This window comes from Lissotriton helveticus, chromosome 3_2 (assembly GCF_964261635.1).
Source record: "Lissotriton helveticus chromosome 3_2, aLisHel1.1, whole genome shotgun sequence".
Taxonomy (NCBI): domain Eukaryota; kingdom Metazoa; phylum Chordata; class Amphibia; order Caudata; family Salamandridae; genus Lissotriton; species Lissotriton helveticus.
The window spans coordinates 262124093-262142558 of NC_136062.1; the positions used below are offsets into that span (position 1 = coordinate 262124093).

At 46.8% G+C, this 18466-nt stretch overlaps 1 long non-coding RNA gene across 2 annotated transcripts in view; it reads left to right on the forward strand.

The window, feature by feature from the left end:
- Window positions 1–2933: 2933 nt before the first annotated feature.
- Window positions 2934–18466, forward strand: part of LOC144826288 (uncharacterized) — a 105950-nt gene continuing 90417 nt past the window's right edge. The window contains exon 1 of one of the 2 annotated variants that reach the window (XR_013609762.1): window positions 2934–3012. This is a non-coding gene — a long non-coding RNA (uncharacterized LOC144826288). Of the gene's footprint in view, window positions 3017–18466 lie in introns of both variants that reach the window. The other variant, XR_013609763.1, reaches the window with a different exon arrangement.

An 18466-nucleotide genomic window follows, 5' to 3' on the forward strand; every position in this document is an offset into this window, starting at 1 on the left:
ATGTGTACCTGCACGGCTGCTCACCTACCCCAGGCTTCACCCCTCAGGACTTTCCCCAGGGCTGCTCTAGTGGTAGGAAAATATCTGTAGGGGGAACCATAGCTGTCCCCCAGCGCCCACAGCTTAGAACCATGGTGGAAGTAGGGTGACCAACCGTCCGTAAATTTCACGGACAGTCCGTAATTTCGTCCGTCTGTCCGTTGTCCGTGAAGGATTCTTTAACGGACGCCATTTGTCCGTAATTTTAACTTATCACACAGCTGGCCCCCACCTTCCTTCTTGACTCTAATGCTGCTGAGGTCGGGTGTAACAGACTCCTATGCTGTATGAAAGCTTAGATACCAAGCAGCACTGGAGAGGCACAGCGGGATGGCAACCCTCACACCTTCAGCCATTGATGAGCTGTTAAGAGGTGCTTGAAGGTGACTTAGAGGCGGGAGGGGGGGGGGCTGCAGCTTCAGGAGCTTCAGGAGCATCTATTCAGATGCAAACAGCCCTGAATGCATCTTGTATCTGCAATTGGTGTGAGACATTCCCCCTTTCTGCCCAGGGCCCTAAACATCCTAGAACCGGCCGAGGCAGCACGTGGTTCTCTTCACAGAGCTTAATTAGTCACTAAATTGTAAACAAACCTCGATTCTTCAAACATGCAGTCTATATTGTAATGAAATAAAGAAAGGGCACAATCGCACCCACACTGATTAACAAAGTATGGAGGACAATTAGTTAAATCAGTTCTCTTGGAGTATCTCCTTTCAGTACTGTACATCAGCGAGGGGGGGGGGGGTTAGGGGGGCAAAATTAACATTTTGGAAACGCAGCCTGTCTTCTCATTGTCTTGTCCAGGAGGGGGTGAGGAGCTCTCCCCCACCCTGGAAGAGACCAAGATGATACTAGAATACTGCATGCCCACCCCTGTGCCCACCCTGGTGGATGCTGTTCCCCCCCATGTGGTGGCTCCTGCCGCCCCACCCCCTGCCGGTGATGGCTCCTGCCCCCCCCCCCCGTGATGGATCCTGTCTCTGCCCTGGGTGGCTTCTGTCCGAGTCCTGGGATGGCTTCTGCAGCGAGGGTGAAGTTCTTGATGGGTGGGCGAGTGAGTATGTGAAGGGATGGCTGGATGAATTAGTCAAAGGGTGAATGGATGAATGAAAGATTGAATAGATGGATAATGGGAGAGGATGGATGGATTGATGAGTGAGTGTAAGGATGGAAGAGAGAAAAGGGAAATAGCTGGATGTATGGGTGGAAGGGTAGCTGGATGGGTAAAAGGGTGGATGGATGAGTGAAAGGATGGATGAGTGAAAAGGTGGATGATGAGTGGGTGGATGGATGAGTGAAATGATGGATGGATTGATGAATTGATAAGTGCAAGGGCGAATGGATGGACGGATGAGTGAAAGGGTGGATGTAAGGATGGATGAGTGAGTGAAAGGGAAGTTAGATGGACAATATGATGAAAAGAGGAGTGAAGGAGTGAAAGGATAAATGGATAAGAGAAAGGATGGATGAGTGATAGGGTCAATGGATGGATTCATGAGCGGATGAGCAGATGGATGAATGGGTGGGTGGGTGGATGGATGGAAGGATGGATTGCTAAGTGAAAGAGTCGATGGAGAGAGAAAGGGAGGATGATGGATGACTGAAAGGGTGGATGGGTGTAAGAATGAGTGACTGGGTGGATGGATGAGTAAGTGAAAGGATGGCTGGATGGGTGAAAGGGTAAATGGCTGGATGGATGAGTGAATGGATGGATGGGTAGAAGAGTGGATGGATGAGGGTACAGATGGGTAGGGTGAAAGGGTGGATGGATGGATAATGGTTGGATGAGTGAAAGGATGGATGAAGGGATGGATGAGTGAAATGATAGATGGAAGGATACATGATGGATAGGTTTGCAAATGGCTGAATATGTCTAGATATGGCTGGGCTTACTTATATACTATTGCGCGACCTCTGATGTGTCTGTAAAACGTATCCAATTGTCCTGAAGTTTTGTCCTGAATTTTGACCTCCTGTCCTGAATTTGTGTCCTGAATTTGGACCCTTTGTCCTGAATTTTTACACTCACCGTCCTGAATTTGCACCAATGCCAGTTGGTCACCCTAGGTCGAAGGGGCCCGCTACGGGCCCCCAAGGTCCCTTTTCCCCTGCCTGTTCATGGCAAGCTCGCCGAAAACAGGCGGGTGGAAAGGGACATCGTATTCCCTACGGCTGTGCCTATTGTAGGCAATGCGAGGCTCTCCACTGCAAAGGTGGGCTCAAGGAGCCCAAGGGATCCTTACGCCCGCCATTATAATATAGCAGACAGAAAAACATGCAAACGATGGCGGTCTTACAGTCATCGTAATCGGGCCCTTAGTTTTGCAAATTGTAATGCAAAGGGTAGCACTGTGTGGGAGAGCGAGGCCCCTGCTTGGCAGTGTGTGTAGGACACCAGGATGCACACTTCCTCAGGTACCTCTGGCACAAAATAATGTACGTGCAGTATGTTATGTTTTTCGTCAGTTCCTCTCAGTTGGAGGCACCTTTGGCCAATAGGAGTTGAAAGAGTTGTGGCCATCCATGTAATGGGGTCGGTGTGAGAGTATTAACGGTGCCCCCTCAGCTCTTTTTCCCCTGCACCGCAGAGAGTCACAAAGCATTGCGCTAAGAACGCGTCGTTTTTCCATGGCACCCTTTGCAAGTGCAGTCAGGCTCAGAGGACGTTTAGCACTCATGGGTTATGCTAAAAATGTGAGGAGACTCGCGAACACTCCCATCGCTGCCCATACTTACATTGTTTGCTCTTGGCTAAAAAACATTAATATTGTCAAAGCCAATAGCTCTCGAATCGCCGACCTCTATTGGCTTTGCCAATGCTTGTTGTCTGAACAATTGCAGCAATGGTGTATGGGTCTCCAAGTACGTTGCCATGGGTGCCGTGGCAACGAGAAACATATCCACAGGAACAAGAACGCACCTGCCAGTGACTGGGCAACATTGATAAGAGCAGCACCGGGCTTCGCGCCGGTAGGTAAACTTCTCAGCCTTTATTACCTGTTCTACAGTTTGTCTAGCTCACTCATTATTGCACGAGGAAAGCATGTCACAGCTCTTCTATCCTGAATAGTTATAAAGGAGTTCTGTGACGTCGAGTGACGTCATTGCTTCTGAAGCCAGCGTGGGGAGTGCGGGACGCCGCTCGCATCAGTAATCCCCCACCCTTGGAGTCCATAGATGTGCTGGGCTGCCGCCTCCGTCATCGGGCAGCACAGCGCCACCCGTCAGCAGGTGAGCATGTACCAACCACATAGGCATAGGCCAAAGAAAGGCGAGGTAGGGAAAAGTTGGAGGTATTATCTCGTAGGGATGGAATAAATAAATAGAAAACCTTCACATAACGATGTAGAGGCGTGCAGCTGTTCCGTATAGCGATGGGCAACCCAGAGAATTTTGAGTCCACCCAGGCTTCCTTTGTTGTGTAATATCTTGCCGAGTTGTGTTGCCACCTTAGCTGCCAATTTCCCAGTCTGCTTATGTGTGATATTTCTGTGTTTGTAGTGCGTGCTCATGTGTGACGTTCCCAGTCTCCGGGGTGACACTTTAATGTAAATGTTATCAATGGCCAAAGCATTAAAATGTCATCCACATTGGGAGAATTTCACCCTCCTGACGTAATTACTGCCTCATAGCAGAGGACTTGAATTAACAGCAGCAGAAAGTAGCCTGGTATAAATTAACCTCAGTGTGGACTCTTCAGGATTACTCTTGACAGTAAAACTTCCCTGAAGTGTCCTGCAACTATCACAACCTAGTGCAAACCTGCGTGCAATGTCTTTCCCCAAAGGCCTCTAGAGCCTGCATTGTTTGGTGTCACTGACGACTGTGATTTTAAAAAATTGGAAAGTAATGTGTAATGCGCATTGCACAGCATTGAGCGATAACTCGCTCAGGACACCTCCACGCCGCACGGCCCTCCAGCTGTTGGCGCGCCCCTGCCCTGCGCCACAGGCTCGCCCCTGACCTTGGTGCCCCCTCGCTGCCGCTCGTTCTTCCTCCCTCGCAGCTCTCCGCATTTTTCGCCAGCTTGTCTTAAATTGTACTTCTGTTTCGCCAGTTTGTCTTAACTTGTAATTTTTCTTTTAATTTAATTTTGTGCCTTTTGTTTGGATTGTACCCTCTGTTGTGTGCCCCCCGCTCCCCGCTTCCCACCGCTGCTCCCTCACGGCCCCGCCCCCTTTCCTTTCTGTAAACCCCATTGGCCACCCCGCTCCCGCCTCCCAGCTGCTCCTCCCTCCCACTTCGCCTCATATGGAGACCGTGCGTACGCGCAGCGGCCACGCGCAGCCTGTCTACGCCCGTCCGCATCTGGACCGCGCCCAGCGCCAGGACCCCTAGTCCCCGACGATGCCAGCGCACCCGACGTACCTACGACGCCGCCACCCTCCATGCACTCAATGCCGGCCGGAACCCCCCCCTGCTACCGAGCCACCCCGAAACGCACCCACGGACCCTTCACCTGCCAAGCCTGCCGACTCACCTACCTCCGGACCTGCACCGCACCCACCAAGCCAAGCATCAGCAACAACCACCTCAAGTGCATCCTGCTCAACACCCGCTCAGTCCACAGGCACGCCGTGGAACTCTGGAACCTCCTCGACACAACCTCACAAGACGTCGCCTTCCTCACAGAAACCTGGATGAACGCCTCCTCAGCCCCCGACATCGCCATAGCCATCCCGGACGGATACAAGATCACCCGGAGGGACCGCATCAACCAAACCGGAGGAGGCATCGCCATCGTCCACAGGAACACCATCCGCATCACGACCAACTCCAACGACACCTTCACCGCCGCCGAGCACCTTCACTTCCAGATACACACCGACCCCAAGACCACCCTCAGAGGCACCCTCATCTACAGACCTCCGGGACCACGCACACAATTCAGCGAAGCCATCGCAGACTTCGTCAGTCCACACGCCCTCACCTCCACAGACTACATCCTCCTAGGGGGCCTCAACTTCCACCTGGAGACCAACAAGGACTGCAACACCACCACCCTGCTGGACAACCTCGCCAACCTCGGACTCAAGCAACTGGTGAACACCCTCACCCACTACGCCGGACACACGCTTGACCCCGTCTTCTCCTCCAGCAAGCACATCTCCTTCAGCCACTCCACCGGACTACACTGGACAGACCACAGCTGCGTCCACTTCAACTTCAGGAGAACCACGACCCACCACCACCCGCAACAGGTTCCCCGCAGAAGCTGGATCAAGATCACCACCGACCAGCTCACCACCGCTCTCAGCCAGAACCCGCCCACCAACACGACGGACCCCAACGAATTAGCCTGCAACCTCACACAGTGGCTCACCAACTGCGCCGACGAACTCGCACCACTGAAGTATCCTCCCAGCAGACCCGGCAGCAGGAAAGCCTCGTGGTTTACCATCGACCTCAAAAACTCCAAGAAAACCTGCCGCACCCTCGAGAAAGCCAGGCGCCACGACCAGACAGCAGAGAACATGACCGCCCTCAAGAACGCAACCCGCAAACATCACCAGCTGATCCGAAGCACCAAGAAGACAACATTCAAAGAAAGACTGGACAACAACACCCACAACAACAAGGAGGTCTTCAACATCGTCAAAGAGCTCTCAAATCCCAGCGCCTGCAACACCGACATCACTCCCTCGCAAGACCTCTGCGACTCTCACGCCTCGTTCTTCCATCGCAAGTTCACCGACATTCACAACAGCTTCAGCGCACAAACCACGCACCCTACCGCCGAACCAGCGCCCCAACCACCACCCTCTGCACCTGGACCCTGTCAGCACCGAAGACACCACCCGCATGATGAACACCATCCACTCCGGCTCCCTCACCGACCCCTGCCCACACCACATCTTCAACAAAGCCGACTCCACCATCGCACCCCAACTCCGGAACAACATAACAGCTCCTTTGCATCCGCCACCTTCCCGGAGAGCTGGAAACATGCCGAGCTGAGCGTCCTCCTCAAGAAACCCACCGCGGACCCCACGGACCTGAAGAATTCCGCCCCATCTCGCTCCTCCCCTTTCCAGCCAAAGTCATCGAGAAGATCGTCAACAAACAACTCTCCACCTTCCTCGAGACCAACGGATCCCTCGACCCCTCACAGTTCGGCTTCCGAGCAAACCACAGCACCGAGACCGCCCTCATCGCAGCCACCGACGACATCAGGTCCCTACTGGACAACGGGGAAACGTCTGCCCTCATCCTTCTGGACCTCTCAGCAGCCTTCGACACAGTCTGCCACCGCACCCGGATACAGCGCCTCAGCAACCCGGGATTCAAGGAGCGGGCCCTGGAGTGGATCATCTCGTTCCTCGCCGGAAGAACCCAGAGAGTCCGCCTCCCCACGTTCCGATCCGCAGCCACCGAAGTCATCTGCGGCGTTCCGCAAGGATCCTCACTCAGCCCCACCCTCTTCAACATCTACATGAGCCCCCTCGCAGCCATCGCCCGCCAACACAACCTCAACATCATCTCCTACGCCGACGACACCCAGCTGATCCTCTCCCTCACCAACAACCCCGCCACCGCCAAAGCCAACCTCCAGGAAGGAATGAAAGACGTCGCGGAATGGATGAAGATCAGCCATCTGTAACTGAACTCAGACAAGACGGAAGTCCTCATCCTCGAATCATCCCCTTCGGCCTGGGACGACTCCTGGTGGCCCCCTGCCCTGGGCAGCGCACCCAAACCAACGGACCACGCACGCAACCTGGGCGTCATCCTGGACTCCTCCCTCACGATGACCAAGCAAGTGAACGCAGTCTCATCATCCTGCTTCAACACCCTGCGCATGCTCCGAAAGATCTTCCGATGGATCCCCACCGAAACCAGGAAGACGGTCACCCAGGCCCTCGTCACCAGCCGTCTGGACTACGGGAACACCCTCTACGCTGGAACCACAGCCAAACTCCAGAAAAGACTCCAGCGCATTCAGAACGCCTCAGCACGACTCATCCTGGACATCCCTCGCCACAGCCACATCTCGGCCCATCTGAAAGACCTGCACTGGCACCCCGTCAACAAGAGGATCACGTTCAGACTCCTCACCCACGCACACAAGGCTCTCCATGACTTGGGCCCGAAGTACCTCAACAACCGTCTCACTTTCTACACACCCACCCGCCAGCTCCGATCCGCCAGCTTCGCCCTCGCCTCCGTCCCAAGAATTCGGAAATTCACCATCGGAGGAAGATCCTTCTCCTACCTGGCAGCCAAGACATGGAACTCCCTCCCCACTCACCTACAGCTGACCCAGGATCACCTCTCCTTCAGGAAACAACTCAAGACCTGGCTGTTTGAGCAGTAGCGACCCCCCCGCCCCCTCAGCGCCTTGAGACCTGGCTGTTTGAGCAGTAGCTACCCCCCCGCCCCCTCAGCGCCTTGAGACCCTTACGGGTGAGTAGCGCACTATACACATTTTTGTGATTGATTGTGATTGTGATTGAACTACTTAATTTCATGTGGCTCTCTTTTTTGTGGTGAATAAATAAGAATGTATTTTAAATTAACAATGTTTAACTGACAAGCAGTCATTCATTTTGTGTGACTTCTCCTGCCAGATCTGACTTTTCAAATCACATCTCATTACATTCTGGGACTTGTAGTTTCACTTTTTCAATTAGGAATGTGAGTTTAAATACCAAAAGTTTAAGTGATGTTCGCTTAAAACCCCTGCTCACAACTGGGTGATGGTGGCAAACGTAGTACAGACTCTACTCAACTATGATAACTGAACTGAGTCTAGAGCACCTCATGCTGTATTAGTATCAAGGTGCATTTTGCACTTAACTAGCCACCTCTGGCTAGCCTTCCACCTCAGATGAAATCGGTTTGAAAATTCCGATCTCTCTGCTAATGTTCTGGCTGTTTCAAAATGATCATGTTTGTATAGAGGCTAGCAGGAAGGATGCCGAATGTCTTTTTTTAAACGTCACACGCCCAAAAATCAAGAGTACATGGCTGAAACAGAACGCGAGTGCCGAACGAGCTAATTCGTAGGAGAAATCACCAGAGCCTGGAGCCCGCTGCACTAGACAGCTGCATGAGCATCCAACTTGCCTTGGTATGCCATTGAAGACAATACGGATAATTGGTTGTAACACACACCAGTACCACAGGTAGAAATCCAACCCCTACAATATTCAGCAACAGATATTGATCCAACGATGTCCTATCATATTCCCATCCAGCCCGGAAGAAGACCTTGCACATAGTGATGGTCCCATTTCCTTAAGGTCGAAACACGTCGGCATTTCTTAGTGGTCCAGAGTAAAAGAAGATACAAAGGGACGCTGTTTGACTCAGCCAGTAGAGCCGGACTGATTGGACTCGCAGAGCTAAAGTGCTAAATAGTCTCTGGCCCCTATCAGGACCCTAAATATAGATATGTGCACAAATCAGAACAGGATTTAGTTCTGGCACGGTTAAAAGGATGACATTTCACAATAATCACAATTAGGATATATGGGAAAACCGTGTTCACCATTGATCTGTCTGTGTCTTAATGTTCTAACAATATTTTTCCACTGTTTAGTATGTATGAATGTTTTAATAATGTCCATCATTGTACAGCAAAATTGTGCCATGTATATATGTATTATGTGTAATGCTCACCTGGAAATATAGATGAGTTTTTTCAATGTACTAGGTGAAGGGAAACTTAATTGTTAAAAATTCTTCTTGACAAAGGCAAAAAATACCTAGCGAGAAACCACAAAGTCAATAAAAGGGACATCTGTGCATGAAAATATATTGTGATTGATGGTGTCAGAGGTAAAACTGTTGTTGATATATTTGATATTAGATTCTGGCCTCTGATTTCCTTAAATGAATCATTCCCCTTAGTTTGATATTCAATGTAGGAGGGCAGCATACTTAGCTAGGGGAGAAGACTTCCACACTTCTCTCCAGCAGAGAGTAAGTCTGCATTGGTCTTGAGGACAAATACATTTTAAGGCATGGGCAAAGTAGGCAATTGCCTAGGGACCCCACCTTCCAAGAGGCCCTCTTAGAAAGGGATTTTGCTCTCTATCTAGCTTGCCGCTGTATATTTCCATATCTCAGCCTCTCTCCGCCCTGCTTACCTCTCTCGACCTCTGAGTCTCTCTCTCTTTCTCTCTCTCTCTCTCTCTCTCTCTCTCTCTCTCTCTCTTTGCCCAGTAGCATCTTAAGGACTTTGGGGACACTAGAAAGACATATTTTAACTGTTTATGTGTGAACCCCATTTCTGAAAGTTTGTTTGGCATCACACAGCCTTCAATTAGCAGGAAATGGGTAGAAACAGGGGCCCCCAAAATGTGTCTGTGATAGTTACAGTGCTTATTGTAAGCCCGTAATTAAAGACTACACAGCTTTGGTATTCAGCGCACTGACTTTTTATTGCATTGGCTGTGGGCTTTTGGGTACCGGCACTAATTAATTTACAAAGTAAGCCCTGGATAGGTACAATATACAACCCATGGTAAGTAGCTACTCGTATAAGGCCCACAGAGGGAGTGCCCAATCCAGTGCCTAAACGAGGAGGCATAAAATATACTTGCAGGGGTGCACGGAGAGGTTACACTGTTGCAGGGAGACTTTTAACCCCCACAGTGGAATAACCACACAGACTATTCATGACAATGCAAAGATTGTGTTTGCTAACTGTTGCAACAGGGAGAAAACCTTTAGCGTACCATATGGACTGCACCTCAGTCCTACCCAGACCCTCTCTGGCTTTCTCAAATTTCTTCTCACAGGTAGGCCTTTTTATACATAATATCACAATGGTTTATTACACACAGTAAATAATAGTTGACTTGCAAGTTACAGATTTAAGACGGACAACAATTGAAGATATGTGACCTCATAACCCCGAGCTCCGACCTAGTCCATTATACATTCTTTATAGCACTCCTATCAGTGCTGAACAAACTAGCACTATTCTGCTTTTGAATGCATGTGAATTTCAATGTAAGTGAAATGTGCGCTTCCAGTATAGTGCACCTAAGACCTTCATGTGCTCAGAAACAAATTACTTCACTGCACCCGTTGTGTAATCAAGCACCTTAGCCTTGTGTGTGCTCTGGGCTAATTCGATGACATGAACCCATTGTCTATCCAGACCAAATTCTGATTGGAGGCACGGGGTACATGCCGGTGGACTTGTGTGCTGATGTCGTGAAAGCTTTCAAGTTTGTTAGACATGAGTTGGCCTTAAACAGAAAATAATTTTAAGTTTCCTATTCCACTGCATCCTTAAGGTAACTCTTCACCTTGTTCGTGTCCGTGCAGGGTTTTGACCTAAACTGTTTTTGAACCATATTCACCTGGGTGGTTTCTGCTTGGGGTTGTTGTTTCACTATATTCTTGTGTTTCATATTTTCTACAGTGTGTTCATCTTTCATATTTCCTACAGTATTCCCCCATCTAGTTGATATTTCAACTACTTCATTTAGACTCAACGAAAAAAAGGCAGTAAGGCTATCAGACAATTGCACTGGAATGTTATCTATATTATCAGTAACACAATCAGAAACGCTGAACTGTTTGTGACTGTACTGCCCATGAATCACCACATAAAAAGACTTTTTTACAAAGATAAAGCATGACCGTTTATTATCTAGACATATATTATTCTTAAGGGTTAAGAAAAATGCTATACCATGATCATCTCCTCAATTTCTTGTGCAATATTTCCATCATCAACAATATCTGCAATATTTACATTAAATCCAACCCAGATCTATGGGAATAACTGTTAGTAATACATAAGAGTCACGTATTTTCAATGAACATTTTCTTCATAAATTTCTATTCTTTTGTAGATACAGGCAAATAACTGCTTTGTCTCATTTAAGAAGCAATTGAAAACATTCCTCTTTCCCAGGCCAGATCAATAATTTTCAATCAGAGCTGATGTCAAATCACTTGCAACTTCTTCAGCGCCGTGATGTCCTTTCAGGATGAATGTTAGCGCTTTACAAATAAATAAATACAAATACAAATACAAATCAGCCCAGCCAATGTGTTTTGTCCTTGTGGACTTCATCATGGATGAAAAATTTAAAACATATACAAAAATTGGCATAATGCTGATCAAATATATATATATGTACAAACAAACAAATTGTCATACACCTTATTTATACAAGAAAGAAAAGTGAAGACAAATATACCCTGATTGCACCACAAAAAACCTTATATTCCCTTGTACAAGATCAAGTATCCATATTTTCATATACCGGAAATACTTATAGGTGTCAGAACTAGGACTCCAAGCAATTTGGTGCATTCAAGTTCATGTAAAACATACAGACTTTACAAGCAAGACAGTCTGGTTAAAAATTAGTCACCTCTACTACCCTGATCAAAAATGCATCTCCTTTCTCCCCCAACAACCACTTGCAATTTATCTCCAAAATCCTGGTATACTCCTATAGAAGTGGCCTGCGCTAAATATAAGCATATATCAGACCGTTATCTGTGGAAAGATATATAAGTCATGATAACAAATAGTAACTACAATGTTCATATGTGTCATGATGAGAGATGTACACAGCCTAGTTACTTACTTCAAAATGTATCTCCATCCCCATTTGTGTGTGTATAGCTCTAATATGTGTAGTTCTAGTCCTCCTTCAACAAAAGGGATAGGGTCTTCTCACAAGTATCTAAAAATCAATAGGGAATAAAATATAACCTATATCAGGCTGCTATTAGATTACTTTCATTATTAGTAGTTACCAGTTTCAAAAAAATAAAAATTAATAAATAAACCAGCATACACAATTACCCATTTAAAGAAAAACTACCGCCTAACAATCCCTCTAGCCCAACAATCCTACTAACTGAAGCAGGACCGGATATCCTAGGCACTTACTTTTGTAGCGCGAATCAAACAACAACCTCTATCTTCAAGAGTCAGGATGTTAGTGCCACAGATTCTCATTCAGTATTTAAACATATTTCCCAAACCAAAAGGAATCCACATTGGATTCTCTCCAATAAAACACTTATCATACATGAAAGACTATGTGTGGTACCGTGTTTTCACTCTTGTCTACCAGGTAGGCCGACCTTTCATATTGCTTCTGTCAACCCAGGATGGTAATATCCAACCTTCCCATAAGTCATTCTAACCTGCGGTCCAATCGAGGTTCCGCTCTCATAGTCACAAAAGCACACCATTCAAATCGGACAAAACAAGACCAGTTGTAGAGGGATGTATGACGTTACAACGCATGCTTTTACCACGCATGCTGTTACAACGCATGTATTACAACGCAAACCTTTACAACGCATTACACTTGGGGCTGCTGGATAGTGAATAGTTTAATTTACTATTCCAACACCAGTCCCCGTGGACACAAGGGAAGGTGTTGGATAGTAAATCAAAACTATTCCCTATCCTAGAGTGCCCCCCAGTGTAATGCGTTGTAAAGGTTTTCGTTGTAATACTTGCGTTGTAACAGCACTGCGTGGTAAAAGTTTTGTTGTAAAGGATGTTTCCCGTTGTAGAGATGTACAACATTATCAAATGGTCAACAAATGACTATTCCAAAAATCAAACACCTCTCTATATCATGCAGTCCCTATTTTCTTGCATGTCTTTCTCATACACAATATTTCTTCCCTGATATCCTGCCTATCAGTGAAGATGTATAGTACTCCTAATAAATAGTCATATTTTTTGGCATTAACTGGGAAGCGTACTACTTTGACATGAGTTCATTGCATTTGGGCCTTAATCCTCCACAGGTAGAGATGTAAAAAACACTGAGCTGTATCTGGGGGTACTTTTTTCGTGGAATTCAGTCTATCTGATCCAGCAGCATGAGGCATTATGGAGCACACAAAACAAGATTCTTTCGTGGTCTCTCAATTTATATCTGACATATGGTGGTACCACATATTATCTGACAGTTTAGTATGGGCATTACGGGTCATTTTGTGATTAGAGAGCTCTCTTTCGATGTGGAAGACATTAGAACAACAGAGTACTTTGGTGGCAAAGATAAAGGAGAATAGAATCAAGTGACAAAAAAGAAACATAAAAACAACAATACGTATCTTTTGTCTTGTCTTTAAAAAAAAGAAATAGTCCAAAGAATGCAGAAGGGGGTGATTTCACAATTGCAATCTTCATCCCCCTTTTTGTTCTCTTTGCATAGTTCTAGATTTTTGGCGTGAGGTTGGGTGAGACGCATGTGACTGCGATGAACCCAGGTCTTCCTGCAATCCATCTTGAGGGCAGAGGGGCTGACCATGGTAACTGTCAGGGGGCCCCCGAAGCGTTTGTTTTCCCTTTTGCGGGCGAAATTCTGTATATAAACTTCGTCTCCCACATGTACAGATGGAAGGTCAACCTTGGCATTGGCACGCTTCTCCCTTTTCCTTGGTAACTTGTTTGGAGATAAACCTTGAACGTTTCATTAGTTCAAAAAAATAAATGTGCATCTCTCCATTCAAGACTTCTGAAAACATTTCTCTTTATATTTTACTCCTTGAGACAGGGACTTGGATTTTCATAGATCTCCTTGTCACTATTTGATGGGGTGTCAAGTGATGGTCTGAACTGGGCGTATTCCTAAGGGAAAACAGAGATATTGGCAAGCAGTATAGTCATTTCTCATTCATGGTAGCACATAACTTGCTGATCTTGATCTTCAAGAGTCCATTCAGTCACTCAACTATGGCATTACTTTAGAGATGGTCTATGGAGGATAACTTATGCTTATTCCTAACTGCGCAGTAATATGCTCAAATATTAAATGCCATTGTCGGATCTTGTCCCTTCTGTGATTCCCCATCTTGGTATTACTTAATGAATTTGGAATGTAGCTGCTTATTTTGGTGTCAGAATGTATGCACGGTCCTGCTTAAATCAATTGGGTAAATGGCAACCCGCCACAGAAGGAGGAGCCAAGCCTGAGATAGCCGCCACTCACTTACTTGCTGGAAAGTTGCCGCCACCGCCAGGAGTCTCAAAGGGGCAGCCAGTTACCCGGGAGAACGCCGCCACCGCCAGGAGTCATCCTACAGCTGATAACTCGCGCCGCCGCTCCGGGACTACAATTCCCGGCAGCCTACTCGGCGGCGCATTCTGTGACGCCGCGGGAGCGCCAGGAGGCGCACAAAAGCTGCGCTGCACCCCGCTTCGCGGGACGCCCGGGCAAAGGGCGGGCCCTCTACGGCCCTCATCGGCACGAGGAGACAGGGACAGGGCCCTGAACTCTGTTCAAATCTCTCAAGTAAGTCACTATCTCCCAAAATCACCTGCAAGTATCTGTGATATCATTCTTCGTTTAGCCCACCACGTATCTACATAGACGCTATCTACAAAATTGCCTTTCAACATGTCAAAAGCAAAATTGATTGCCCCCCTCAATACCATAGACAATTATATGGTTCTGAAAGTTGCTAAGATTAATAATGACAGGAGATCATCTCTGGGGTTGAGTTATTCACCAGAACTGCCTATTGACAATACGCCTTTGTGTACTTCCGTTTTCGATATTAGTAACAAGGTGTTCCAGACTCCGGATAACAACTCATTGACCCAGCTTCTAGTAGCCATTGTAGAACCAGTCCCCGAGAGTGCACCTGAAGAAGAAATAATCCTCCTAGATGAGGAGGCCCCTGCTCCGGTCCCAGCACCAAGAGTAACGAAGGGGGGGAGAAGAACATACCCAAACGGGGCGGTCTTCGATCAAGCAAAAAGCGTCCCGAAGTATCCTCCCTGGAAAATAGTGGAGATGATACAGGGGGTACTACGGGAGGGAAGGTACACTTAGACGAAGATCAGTTCAAGAAGTTGCTAAATGCCGTAGATAATAAGATCAAAACTATAACTAAGCCACTCCTAAGTAAAATAGATCAGCTTACGGAAGAGGTGAATAGGCTGGGGGGTCTTCTACAAAAATCATTAGAAGAAAAAGCGAAAACCCCATTGCTAAAAACACTTATAGTTGAAACAAAAAATACTCAAACTGCCCCCAGGTTAGAACTACTGGAAAACACTCTCTTGAACTCCGTAGAAAGGACTGGTCCAGGGAGGGGGGGGCCGAGGGAATTAGATATCAACAACGGGGACTCGGCAGGGTCGAGCCAAAGAGAGAGAAAAGAAGATTCTAATTTAGAGACGGGGCCTGTAGAACTAATCGTAGAGGTATCTCCACTAATATTGGTCTTAGCAAATGTCCCCCAGCAGGAACCAGGGCAAGTTGAGAACATTCCATCCTTGATAAATAAATCACTACATTGGTTATCAAGGAACATGGCTTTTATTCCGGGAGGCAGGGATCAACTGGCACAAGAAGTAGTCAAAGCTAGAAGAGTTGAATGGAAAGGGGGATTGTGTGGTGTTACACCTTTCTGACCCAGAAGTGCTGCCAAACATTCTAGCGAATATATACCCCCCCCCAGCGCAGATCGACTGAAATTGTGCCACTAACTTTGGATTTCTTTTATACAAAAAAAGGTAATACTCTAAATCCAACTATGCTGAAAACTAAATGGAACCCTGTATTAAAAAAGGCCAAAACCCTTGATACTAGGAATAATTAGGGAATCCCAATGGAAAATAGGTTCTCGGCCCTTTCTGGTCTAAGTGAATGTGATTGACTGGAAGAATGGATGAGCATAGGAAAGGCTAAGGCTGTAGAGTCTCAATATAGCGGAAATGATGGCATTATAAAGCATCTAGAAATAATTTGCAGGGAGGGTAAGATACTCAACCCCTGGGAATATCTCCCCAGTATAGTAGAGCACATCCCACTAAATACCTCTACTACTATATGTAATGAGGAAAATAGCCCCTTATTCCCATTGTCCCCCCTAACCAGGGTGTATCATCACAAGAGCGGAATACCCTGATGAAAGGTAGCCTTAAATTTATTTCCTGGAATTTAGCGGGAATTCACCATAAATTAGAAACCCCCGAATGGTGTGAGTTTATTGACTGCCATGATGTTATTATGTTTCAGGAAACTTGGGCAGTTGCACCAGTTTTCCGGCAGGGCTTCCTAAATTTCTCTGTTCCTGCGAAAAAGAATACTAAAGGGCGGCCCTCAGGGGGGCTAACTATTTGGGTACGACAATCTTTACAATGTACCATCAAGCAGAGATCCGTTTGTAATTGTGACCTACTCCCACTTGTGTTCACCTGAGCTTACTAGCCAGTATATAAACACGCCGCCCTCCGCCTCCCTCATATCCACGGAAGCCGCGGACGAAGGAGGAAGCACAAGCGTGCTAGGGGCACAGTAAGTACGGCATAGCCGTCTCCACTGAGATGAAGCTTGTATACAATCTTTACCTTATGGAGCTGTAATATACAACTGTTGGGATTGAATTACATTATACTCCCTCTTCTCCCTCTCTGTAGTTGAGACCCCACCATACCCTTCTGTCAAAAGCTGGCTCATGAGGCATTGACCCCCCCATTGATAAGTATGCATTTGAATACCTCTAATCCCTGGTTTTTCCCAACCACCATGTGTTACTTATTCTGTGTGTGACTGACCGTGTGTTTTCTGAAGGAAATCCTTAATAATCTTCACAGTTTATGCATGATCCCCTACCTTGTATGTTTGTGTGTGTTTCTCATTTTTCATTACAGGTGAATTAGAGATAAGCGCACCTTGGGATCGGCGCATTTTTAATCTATTGTTCTTACCTTGCAGGCATACTACATTATTAGTGTGGTAGCATATGTGTTGTAATTATTAATTTGTAGTTACTCACATAGTCCTTTTTTGTTCACTTTTTTGTACATACACTTTTTTCTACCTTTGTGGAGAAACACTAGTGAGTGACAGGGGGATCTCCCCTAGGTCCTGACGAAGAGGCCTCGCGCCTCGAAACATGTTGACCCACTTAGGAGAGAGAGCCCATTAACCTGCTCCATCTCTCCGCTTCACTTTTCTTTTAATAATACCAGCCAGTGTTTAATAAAATTGTTTTTTTTCCACTAGGCCAGGTGTTTTTTAACTCACACTTATATCACTCCTGACCCCACTGACACTCACTCCAAACACATAGCACCTCCATCTAAAGGTGCTCCAGCGTATCCGCTTGTCGCAGCACTGCCCCGCCCCGCAGCGGGACGGGAAGACCCCGATGATGAAGCATGACACCAAGGGCCCTTTTGGTGTGTGAGGGGTATTTTAACAAAGATGTTGTATTCCAATGACATCTGGATACACATCCACCCAATGTGAGGTGGCCCTTTCTGATTAAACTACAACACCTGGGCTGATGGCCATAATTTGGCCTTATATAATATCTATGCCAGGGGAACTCAAGGGGGCAAAGCCTCGGATGTGATAGGTGCATTAGATAATGACTTAGAGATTCTTCCTCCACAGTACACTATCTTAGTGGGGGGAGACCTGAATACAACATTTGAACCTCTAGGACTCGAGGACAACGAACTGGCCATTGAGGAAGATACCAAATGGGGAGTTCCCCAATTGGATCTTCCGATGGTAAAAAAATGGACAGAAGTGGCAATACAGGTTAAGAGCTTATGCCTGGCCAGGGGACTGAGGGCAGTAAATGGCCGCACCCTGTCAGACCCACAGGGCAAGCCCACTTTTGATAATTTGAGGACAAGTAGAAGGATAGACTACATCCTTATAGATGTTAGAGATTGGCAAAAAGTGGTAGATATGCAAGTGACATCGAGATTGGAGAGTGATCATAACCCGTTGTGCCTGCTTTCTAACCTGGATCAAGGTAAAAATCCAACTAATCAGGAAAGGGGTGTTATGACACTAGATGTTGTTTCAACTAATAATCTCCGTCATATTAAATGGGCAACGCTAGTAGATAAGCCCGGGGATATGAAGGTTTTAGAGGAGATAGTTATCAAAGAGGTCACCAGACTACAGATTCATAGCAATGAATTACATTTTAATCAACTGATTGAAGAGTCACAGTCAATGTTCTTTGCTAACCTACAGAGGCTTTTTTTCAAACAAACCAAGCTGAGGAAGGGTCCTGGCCCATTGATAACAAGAGGATGGTATGATAAATCTTGCAGAAAAGCGCAACAGAAACTCAGTGTAGCATTGAGGTCTAAAATAGGAGTATTAAAGGCCAGGGATTATTATAGGAAAGTACAAACTACGGCAAAAAGACTGTGGGACGAGAACATATGGTTAGATCTGAAGAAAGCATGTGTCGCCAAACAGCAGAAAGAGTTTTGGGCCATCCTAAAGTGGGGCAGTGGGGGAATAGCAGACTGCCCGAAAAATCATGTAGCAAAGGAAGCATGGGTGGACTTTTTTAAACCACAATACGCAGATAATTCACCCCCTCCAACAGAATTGCCACTAGAAAGGGTATTCTATACTCATGGAATATTCTCATTGAAAGACGTAAACGAGGCAATGGACGGGGTAACTAGAGGAAGGGCGCCTGGAATTGATGG